Source organism: Liolophura sinensis, chromosome 9 (assembly GCF_032854445.1).
Source record: "Liolophura sinensis isolate JHLJ2023 chromosome 9, CUHK_Ljap_v2, whole genome shotgun sequence".
NCBI lineage: Eukaryota > Metazoa > Mollusca > Polyplacophora > Chitonida > Chitonidae > Liolophura > Liolophura sinensis.
Genome location: NC_088303.1, coordinates 28,857,497 through 28,869,804, shown reverse-complemented (window position 1 = coordinate 28,869,804; position 12,308 = coordinate 28,857,497).

The window sequence follows — 12,308 nt, the reverse complement described above, 5'->3', positions numbered from 1 at the left end:
CTCCGGGTCGAACAGATGTACTTTTTGCTGAAGTCATTATTTATTGAAACATGTTATCCGGCAAAGATATTAACATAAGGTCTGGACATCACTATCCGGACAAAGAGGTATTATAACTAAACGGTATTCTGAAAGCGCAAACCTCCCTCATAGTGAATTGTCAATGGTAAGGACCAATGTCATTGGAAAAACATTCCTGGATCCGTATTGCTGGTCGGGATCTTCACCATTATTGAATTTATTTATTTATTTGATTGGTGTTTTACGCCGTACTCAAGAATATTTCACTTAAACGACGGCGGCCAGCATTATGGTGGGAGGAAACTGAGCAGAGCCCGGGGAAACCCACGACCATCCGCAGGTTGCTGCAAAACCTTCCCACTTACGGCAGGAGAGGAAGCCAGCATGAGCTGGACTTGAACTCACAGTAACCGCATTGGTGAGAGGCCTCTGGGTCATTACGCTCATTACTGAATTGGTGCTGTTCTCAGCGCTAACCTGTGCACACAATAACCCTTACACAGCGTTTCTGGCAAACAAATTGTGGCATAAACATTAAGTAACCTCATTGGCGGAGGTAATAAATTTGAAGGCAAAGTCGTAACTGAAGGTAGTATTTCATTTATTTTATTTTATTTGGATTGGTGTTTTACGTCATACTCAAGAATATATCACTTATACGACGTCGGTCAGCATTATGATGGGAGGAAACCGACGGCCATTTGATTGTAAAACACCAATCAAATAAATAAATAAATAAAAATCAAAGAAAAAGAAAATAACTAAATGTATCTGAATTTATATGCACTTGTATGCAATGCCTATTGATACTAAATGTACAGCAGAAGATGTATAGATTTCGATATTATAAAGAAATTAATATTTATTTATTTATTTATTTATTTGATTGGTGTTTTACGCCGTACTCAAGAATATTTCACTTATACGATGGCGGCCAGCATTATGGTGGGTGGAAACCGGGCAGAGCCCGGGGGAAACCCACGACCATCCGCAGGTTGCTGCAGACCTTCCCACTTACGGCCGGAGAGGAAGCCAGCATGAGCTGGACTTGAACTCACAGCGACCGCATTGGTGAGAGGCTCCTGGGTCATTACGCTGCGCTAGCGCGCTAACCGACTGAGCCACGGAGGCCCCTAAGAAATTGATATGAATTGAGACTTGTACGCCCTATGTAGATGGTACAATACAACATAAAACAACACATGACAATAACGCCCTTTCGCCAGTGCTTTTTACTTTATGGCTTTAGTGTCAGCAGTCCTGTACAAAACAGTGTTTTTTCGAGCTAGTCTATGCATGCAGGTACACACTTGCATGGCATAAAGTTAACATTCATGCAGATAATAAATAGTTCCATGCTGCAAGACATTCAAGCATTTCGAGATGTTCCAAAACACCCGGAAGTGATAACACCTTCAAAACTTAAGTGTCGCCACGTTCAAATCAGAATGACGGCATACTATAAGTTAAAGGTAAAGAAAACACTAACATGAAGTACACGTCAGGTGAAAGGCCAATAAACACTGTCTATAAAAGTAGTTCGATTTTTTTTTTTTTTTTTAGATTTTTGACCTCGTAAATTGCCTTTGGTAACTATATTCTATGGTAGCCTTTTCTAACCATGTCACAACAGCTTTTTGACACTTGACACTTGACAAATAGCCAGATATAATCAATCAAAATGCACATACATATAGAAATATGACCGCATTCAGCGATTGGACATTGGATCGAAATATTTCATGCCAGAAGTATGGCTGTAACGTCACTGATACTCTCTAGGCCCCAACAGATCACAGTAGAATCAGAAAACATTTTACTCAACTGGAGGAAAAATAAATCGGCAGTTTTCTGGAGAGTTTTTAATCGTCTTTCATCTGATAATACTTCGTTTTAGTGGTTTTTTTTTTGTTTTTGTTTTTTTTTTTTGCCTTTAACCTGAACAGCACAATGAGTAGTCCTGAATTCTGAATAGACCTTACATACTGTACATGAAAAGGTGGTGGACCTGTAAAGTGTATGTAGTTGTAGCACAGCTGTGTAGTCAAACTGCATTATAGTATCAAGAAACCACCGGTATCAATACCAAAAATCGACCTGCCACTCGTTAAAGGATTCTAGAAACATAATTTGTAAATGTTCAGTGATGAAGCTAATAACACAAATGAAAAGTTGAACACCATCATTTTTCATTTCATATTTTTTTATCTTATAACTTGAAGGCCTTTTAAGCACACCCTAATTTGATCAACAAATTCTAACATGGTGCTGGGTGCTACTGCCAGCTCGGACCATCAGGGTACAGTACATAGGCCTACATGTAAATACACACAAAAGTTTCATCAGATATCCGTCAACTGTCTCGTGTATTCATATGTGGCCAAGATATGTATCAGCAATCCATGGATATGTTACTTTCCCATGTATGAATATGACCCATATATATATATATCAACAGTCCAAAGTATACGGACCTGGTATGTATCGACATTTGTAGATCCATATTTGTTCATAGTCTATTTATTTATTTATTTGATTGGTGTTTAACGCCGTACTCAAGAATATTTCTTATACGACGGCGGCCAGCATTATGGTGGGTGGAAATCGGGCATAGCCCGGGGGAAACCCACGACCATCCGCAGGTTGCTGGAAGACCTTTCCACTTACGGCCGGAGAGAAAGCCAGCATGAGCTGGACTTGAACTCACAGCGACCGCATTGGTGAGAGGCTCAGCTATATATCAGCGCTCCCTGTATCCGTGTGTCGCCCAGTGTATATATGCGCAGTAGGCCTACAGTGTATCACAATGTATCTGTATATGTATAAGGAATGTTCAGTCTGTGGATCGTATTTGGCCCAAATATATCAGCGTTCCCGCTATCCTTGTGTCGCCGAATATATATATGAACAGTAGGCCTAGAATCATTTGAGATCACGCGCATTTCTACGTGATCCTACGGTACGGAGACAAGGCTCGTGTATAGACAGGCGCCATCAGCGCAATGATTTCTCCCCAGAATTTGGATATAATTGTTGATAGAGGAGCATCAGATATTTAATGAGTATTTTCAGATTCCTCGAGTGTAAATCTGTATCAATGTTACTAAATCAAGCAACAACCTGCATCTAAATCAATCAAAAAAATCCAAAATAAAAATAAATAATTTACTAGCGTGTTAGCTTATGAATATTAAGTTATTCAACATCACTGCGCCCAGGAAAGACGGCATGAAAAGAGAGTTCGAAGCAGTAATCTCGTATGCCAAGGCCAGCGGTGGCGTTTCTGTAGAATTAAAGGCAAAGCATGTCACTGCCCTTCGTGCGGCATGTGAGAAAAGAGATGTCATTGCCCTTTAGTCGACTGGGTATTGTAAAAGTCCTGTATGTCAAGCCTGATGCCTTGGGTGATCGACAGTCGAGAACACAGTGGACAACTCACCATAACTATTGTTGTTTCCCCTGTGAATTCTGTTATGCAAAATCAAGTGGAAAGTGTGTAAATGTATTTAAATTGCCACGCTTGAACACGGACGGAGATGTCAATAATTCCGACGAAGCCTATAAATAGCGCACTGCTCAACGGTTTGGAACGTTCGCCATCGCGTGCAGTTGTTTACATAAGGCGAAAGGAGTAATCTCAGATCAGGTGACGTAATGCACGAGCCTCACGTTCGACGTCGCTGTTGTAAAAAGCATGGCGCGAAAGTCTACAAGAGATGTAATCTCAACGGAGGCAGTAGGTACAGCTCTATTTTAGAGCTACAATGTGTCTGTATACGGAAGAGCCTGTTTCATGTATCAGTGTAAGGCCCAGACATTTGTAAGCAATCCCATGTTAGCATATCAGTAGGGCTATATCATATGAATTGATATATGGTCAGGTGTATGGGCCATATATATATATATATATATATATATATATATATATATATATATATATATATATATATATATATTGTATCAATACTTGGAATGGATATACATGTACATTGACAGTCTCAGGAATCAATATTTGGGCTAGATTTGTATCAATGAACAGTACAATGTAGCGGTAGACCCTACATGGGCCCGATATATATTAACAGTCACGTGTATCAATGTATGGAACAAATATGAATATGTAGTCACATCTGCCAATGCATATAGCCGATATAAGATCTAACACAAAGAGTAGTGTATTTACACTTTGGTCTAGCTTTTTTCCAAGCGACACATTTTGTTGGATTCTGATCGATTCATCCACATTATAAGGCCACTTAAGAAGTTTTTGTGAAGTTTCGTTAATTTCTTATCAGCAAAACTTAAGTCCTGGAATCAAAAGTAGGTCATTTCACGGCCATGATTTCCTTCCTAAAGTGCATTTTTACAGGCCAAACTCTACGTGAAATGCAGTATTTTCGGTGTCTGATTACGAGTTTTTGAAGCATCTTTTGAGTTTTGAAGTCTCTTTTGCAATAATGAACACAGTTTTTACATTGTTACTGTAAACATCCACAACAGTCGTACTCAGGGTGCAAAGTTGTGTACTATGTCCACTTCCATGCACGGAGTCTTGAAATCAGCAAAATTTCTCGTCACTCAAAGTCAAGAAGTTTGAACGCTTTGATTTATGGTGAATGGTAGTCACTGGCAACGTTCACACATCATTATCAAGAACTGTGCACAAACTCAACATTCGCCGTTCGGAGTCTAGAATATCGATCTCAGCAACATGATACTGTACACATCCACAATATACGCCAATCAGAGTCTATAGTCCCGAACGTTTCCAGCTGGCAGCAACACTACACTGTAGACAAACGCAACATTTGTCGATCAGAGTCTAGAATCTCGCCATGTTTTGAGATATCAGCAACAAGGTACACAAGCGCAACGTTCGCCGACCAGAGGCTAGAATCTCGAATGTTTTGAGCGACCACTAACACTACAATGTACACAAACACAACATTCGCCGATCAGAGTAAGGCATCACGAATGTTTTGCAATTCAGCAACGCTACATTGTACACAGGCATAACATTCGCCGATCAGGGGCTAGAATCTCGAATGTTTTGAGAAATCAGTAACATTACGATGTACACAAACGCAACATTCGCCCATCAGACTAATGCATCAGGAATGTTTTCGCATATCAGCAAGGCTACATTGTACACAAGCGCAACATTCGCCGATCAGAATCTCGCATCTTGAATGTTTTGAAATAGCATTAACACTACAATGTACACCAACGCAACACTCGCCAACCAGAGTCTGGAATCTCGAATGTGTATAGAATCCAGAATGATTTGATATTTCAGTAGCACTGCACACACAGTATTCACCAGTCTATCCAGAACATCGAATGTTTTTGTCTTAAAATATCAGCAAAAATACACACGCATTTCACTCGCCTCTCTGAAGACGTCGTGTGTCTCGAGATATCCCAAATCCTTTTACCTACCTTAGATGAAATGCATGTATTACACTGTACATATTACATGTTTTTTTGACATAACCACACTATTAAATATTTACTGTGTGTACGAAAAAGCATTCATTTTATCCCTAATGTTTTGTGATATCGGCACACGTGTGTATATGTATATTTATATACGAAAATTCCCGCCCAGAATCTCTCAAACATAATATGAACAGTGGCATTAGCCCCACTGCATTCAGCCACCGATTATACCACTTCCATAAAAACGGCCATATTCCTGGAACTCTCCGGTAGGTGTAATTCTGGCATGGAATGTGTTATGGTATATGCTCTCAGCTGCATGCTACATATCAGCGCCACTGCCTCTCCCACAACGCCCCCTACGTCACTGGCGCACAGGAGAGGTGGAAGGGCGGGGCGTCATCCTGAACGTTCGGGTCAATACCCTCCTTACACTCGCACCTTTCGCCATCAGGTCGTGTTACCTTCTCATTAGGCTTGATGTAGTCGTACATTTCCGGTACGAAACAGCCTACATCGAAACAAGCAAACAGAATTCAGTGAATTTATATCCGACAGTTAATTGGGCAAAATTAGGCATGGAACAAGATGTTTTACAGACTTAATCTGAGTGACCATAAAAGGAAATGCATAAAATATTTTTGCAGATCTGCAAAAAACTGAAATAGTATTTAACCCAACGACCAATCAGAATCCAGGGAATCGTTAAGTATGTAAAGCAAATGCACGGATCAGGCTTGTTTTGAAATGTGATGCGAGATTACGAAAAATGAACTTGCACACAAAACTTTATTAATATCCAGCAATATTTAAAAAGCAGTTATGGCAACGAAACCAGAGACCAGTTGGAATGCGGAAATGCATTAAACATGCAAAACTATAATGTGCGGATCAATATGGTTATCAATGGCATATTGTATGTACCCACCAAAGGTGACGCAGTTTTTATATGGTGGATAGGGGGTTCCCCGGCGCGGTGTTCTGGGAACAAATGCTCTGACAGCACGAATGTTATCACAGCTACACATCTGGTCATTTTCGAACCACCTGCTACTGCCGAGTTGATGATGCTGACCAGAAGCATCCTGGCAGTCTGAAAAGTACACCAGAACAGAATTGGTAAAGCAGAAGTACCTCACCTTTGGTGATAAGGCACAGAAAGGTTTTTGAGACAAAGTACTATCTTGTCACTAAAGTAAAACACACTGAGGATGACAGGCAAATGGTGACAATGTTCAGTACAGTGACGACGACAGACAGTTGGTGATAAGGTACAGAAATGTCAGGATGACGGACAGTTGGTGACAACGCACAGTACAGTCAGGATGGTGGACAGTTGGTGACAAGGTTCAGAACTGTCCAGGTGATGGGCAGCTGGTGACAAGGTGCAGTACAGTCAGGATGATGGACAGCTGGTGACAAGGTACAATACAGTCAGAATGATGGACAGTTGGTGGTAAGGTACAGTACAGTGAGGATGAAAGACAGTTGGTGACAAGGTCCAGTACAATGAGGATGACGCACAGTTAGTGACGGGATACAATACAGTCAGAATGATGGACAGTTGGTGATAAGGTACAGTACAGTCAGGTTGATGGAGAGTTGGTCACAAGGTACCGTACTGTCAGCATGGCGGGCAATTGGAGACAAGGCACAGTACAGTCAGGATGGCGGGCAGTTGGTGAAAAGGTACGGTAGTTAGGATGACGAACAGTTGGTGATAAGGTACAGTACAGTCCTGATAACGGGCAGTTAGTGACATGGTACAGTACAGTCAGAATGACGGACAGTTGGTAACAAGGTACGGTGCAGTCAGGATGACAGACAGCTGGTGATAAGGTACAGTACAGTCAGAATGACGAACAGTTGGTGACAAGGTGCAGTAGAGTCAGGATGATGGACAGTTAGTGATAAGGTACAGTACAGTCAGCATGACGGACAGCTGGTGACTTGGTACATTACATTCAGGATGACGGACAGCTAGTGACAAGGTACAGCGCAGTCGGGATAACGGACAACTTTAAACAAGGTACAGTAGTCACGATGACGGGCAGTTGGCGACAAGATACAGTACAGTCAGGATGACGGACAGCTAGTGATAAGGTACATTAGAGTCAGGATAGCGGGCAGTTGGGGACAAGGTACAGTAGAGTCAGAATGACGGACAGTTGGAGACAAGGCACAGTACAGTCAGGATGATGGACAGTTGGTGACAAGGTACAGTACTGTCAGGATGACGGACAGTAGGTGAAAAAGTACGGTACAGTCAGGATGATGGACGGCTGGTGACAAGATACAGTACAGTATAAGTACAAGGTACGGTAAAGTCAGAATGACGGACAATTGGAGACAAGGCATGGTACAGTTAGGATGACGGACAGTTGGCGACAAGATACAGTACAGTCAGGATGACGGACAACTGGAGACAAGGTTCAGTACAGTCAGGATGACAGACAATTGGAGACAAGGCACAGTACAGTCAGGATAGCGAGCAATTGGTGACAACGAACAGTGTAGTCAGAATGACGGACAGTAGGTGACAAGGCACAGTACTGTCAGGATGACGGACAGTGGGTGACAAGATATGGTACAGCCAGGATGATGGACGGCTGGTGACAAGATACAGTACAGTATACGTACAAGGTACGGTAAAGTCAGTATGACGGACAATTGGAGACAAGGCACAGTACACAGTTGATGACAAGGTACAGTACAGTTGGTGACAAGGTACAGTACAATCAGGATGACGGGCAACTGGAGACAAGGCACAGCACAGTCAGGATAGCGAGCAGCTGGTGACAAGGAACAGTATAGTCAGAATGACGGACAGTAGGTGACAAGGCACAGTACTGTCAAGATGATGGACAGCTGGTAACAAGGTACAGTACAGTCCGGATGACGGAGAGCTGGTGACAAGGTACAGTAGTCACAAAGACAGACAATTGGAGACAAGGTACAATACAGTCAGGATGACGGACAATTGGAGGCAAGGCACAGTACAGTCAGGATAGCGTGCAGTTGGTGACAAAGTACAGTACAGTCAGCATGATGGACAGTAGGTGACAAGGCATAGTACTGTCAGGATGACGGACAATTGGTGACAAGGTACAGTACAGTCAGAATGATGGACAGCAGGTGACAAGGTACAGTACAGTCCGGATGACGGACAAATGGTGACAAGGTACGGTACAGTCAGAATGACGGACAGTAGGTGACAAGGTACAGTACAGTCAGGATGATGGACAGCTGGTGACAAGATACAGTACAGTCCTTCTCCATGGCTTTATTCATCTATGGCACATATTTGGTAAATTTAATTTAAAGCGTTCAAGAGATAGAGCGTTTACAAGAAAGTTGACAGATCACAATAACACTATGACAATTTTTGCCCGAGGGGTAATAAAACGCTTAAAAGCAACTAAGCAAAGCAATATTTTTAAAGTACCTGTGGGGCAATTGGCTACAACTGTGCATCCAATGCTCGGTATTATAGTACATCCCATTCGTCTGTACACTGCAAGGGCCGTTCGGCGATATCTGAGGCACGGGGTGCTGGAAAGAAATTAATTTGACCTACACACCAAGGGTTAAATATTTACTTAATTATTTGATTGAGGTTTTACGTCGGACTCAAGAATATTTCACTTGTGCGACGGCATCCAGCTATAAGGTGGGAGGAAACCGGGCAGAGCTCGGGGGAAATCCACGACCATCCGCAGGTTGCTGAACCACCTTCCCATGTACGGCCGGAAAGAAGGGTGAACACTGGATTTAAAATGTTTGGTAAAGTCTGTCTTAATGAACATGTAAACAGTACCAAAGAAAATGAGAGGCCGGGTTTCACCGCTTGCTTGTGACCATTTGCAAACCATCACTCTAATAAAGAGTTTTAGTCTTTATACTGTTATCCCGTATATTACATATACTTGACGTAACTGTGTACTTACCCAGGCGTCACTCGACGCACCTCTGGTTTGGATGTTGTTGTCGTCGTACGAAACAAAGCCCGTGGGGTGGTGGTGCTAACCGTCGTCGTACTCTGAGTGGAAGGGGTGCCAGGTGGCGTTGTCGTACTTTGGATCGGTGGCAGCTGAGCAGCGATAGTGCTGACAGCAGTTGGCTCGTCAGTTTGCTTGTCGCTAGCCCGTGAAGCGTTGGAAATATCCGTGGCGTTCCCTGGGGTCCCAGGTTGCACAGATGAGTTGGGGTACATCTTCCACATCAGCCATGCTCGTAGGAGTCGGGCCTCGTATGTTGGAGCATCTGTGAAGATACTGTATGCTTGATCAATGGCCTTATTAGTTGCGTTTTCGGTTAGTCTCTCGGTTAATCGAGCAATTGCTCACTTGACCGAGTCGATTGCTAAATTTTTGAATTCTTGTCTTTTAACACGGCCTCCTATGCTTTAACATGGTCTCCTATCTTTTAACATGGGCCTCCTATCTTTTAACATTGGCCATTTACTTAACGAGTATCCGGAGTGCAAGACGACATCAAGATGTCGAAGCTATTGCCATTTTGTGCTTGTTTTTTTATTTATTCGGGGACATGCACCGTACTCAAGACCTTCGACAACCCCCCAGAAAAACCTTCTGAAACAAAAATGTAGTTTGATTTGACAAAGCAACATAGGGCTCATGCCTCTATAATGAGAGACCGATAGAGACCGGTTTAATCAGTACACTTTACTTTGTCTCCAGTTTCAAAAAATGCAGCCCGACAGAATATTATAACTGGATGGGTAACCCGAAAGAACAAATCGCTGTCGTTGATTAAGCGGTTTACCACGGTATCAGTTATCTTCTTTTATATTCTAAGTTAACCAATTTTATCCTAATTTGCCTAATGGGTGTCTGCTTATCTATAAATAACATCAAACCTCATCTCGCCCTTATTTCTTGGTTTTATTTTTTCTCCAAATATGAGAATCAGCAAGATTTCATCCTATTATAAGATCCATTTTCTCAGTACACAAACTGGGTATACGCCCCTGAGGGCGGAGTTGCGGTAAAGCTGGGCTAGGGAATGGGTGGGCAATACACTGAAAGCGAATGTCTCATTAATCAACTTTGCACAAGAATTAACGGTAACACGGTGGAAATCCCGCATATAATGTACTTAGTGATGGAGAGAGATGTACTTTAGAACCTTCTTATAAGAGTTTTTCCGTGGCCCATTTGTCCTAAAGTGTATTAGCTAATACTGGTATTAAGTCATATTTTATAACTAAATTTTTAACCAAGCTCTGCACCCAATGTAAATCTCCAAAGACAAGGTATAGCAGCAGTTTCAACTGATATTCAACATAATATTCCAAAATTGATTTGGGCCAAGTGCAAAACTGAAGACTTGACTTAAGGTTAAATCTGGAATCAAGTCTTACACCAGTTTTCAACAACCAGGCCCAGGTGATTTGCAACGGACGCTTGCAAACATCATTTATGACACGATGTGCGAGAGGACACGATTTTTTCTTTATCAGTTCGCGATATTAGGAGGTCAACATTCATCTGTAATGAATTATTTTTTCAGGTAATGTACGGTGGAAGGAGAACCACCTGACGGTTACCGCTACAGAAGCTGCATTGGTTAACGTCATCTATGACAGGATTTATTAGAAAAAATTTCATAAAACAGAACTAATTTTTTAATCAGTTCACGATACAATGTTGATATTCATCTGCAGCTAATGCATTTTCGGTTGATGAACGATGTAAGGAAAGCGACCTGACGTGTACTGCTGCTGAAGCTGCACTGGTTAACGTCATTTATGAGAGAACTTGTACCATTTCGTACCACAGAAATTATTTTTTAATCAATTCACGATACAAAGTTGTTGAGATGCTTCTGCAGCGAATGCCTTTACGGTTGATGAACGATGTAAGGCGAACGACCTGACGGGCAATAGTGTAAATGTTACACTATACACTGTGAGAAACACAGTCGTTACACAGAAATGATCTTCTTTATCAGTCCATTTTGCAAGGTGATTGACAATTATATCTGGTGAGTGCCTTTTCGGTCAATGTACCTTGTAGGTGAACGACCTGACGGGCATGGCTGTAGATATTACATGGTAAACACAATTAATGACAATTTCTGAAAGAAACACTTTCGTTACACAAAAATGATCTTCTTTATCAATTCATGATGCAAGGTGGTTGACACTTTACCTTCAGTGAATGTCTCTCAGGTTAATAGAATTTAAAGGGTGAACGACCTGACGGGCATTCTAAAGACAAGGATATGGGTAAAAAATGGTTTATTTCACGTAATGCCTAACCGCCACACAAAGTTATCAAATACCTCAACATTTTTTCTTTACTATGCGACAAATACCCTGCGGTAATGACCTATCCTACAGGAAAAAATATGTCCCCGAAAGATCTGCATATACCTCTGTCAAAGTAAAATGCAGGATCTTAAATGCAAGCTGAAAAAGTCACGGATCGTCCATTTGCGGAAACCTTTTAAAAGGTATTTCACTGTATCAACACGTGAGACGTTGAGTGAAGCTGTCTGCCGTGATGACCAGCGAAGCGTATCAGCCCTCAGCCTTGACATGTCGGCTTTTCATTTCCGTCCATACGAAATCATGTCGCAGTGAGATTATAAGCGAAGACAGCTCGAAGAAACAAATTAATAGCTATTAAAAAGAGGCTAGAGGCTTAGTTGGCATGTAGCATCAATAGTGAAGAAAATCACAAATGTATACAATGGCATACACACGACACTTCATGTTTTTTTTTAAATATTTTTTTGAAGTTTATAACTTGCTCTTTGGTATCCACCTGAATGAAAACAATTCTCATCTGAGTGGAAACAGTTCTGCCTTGGGTAAACAATGT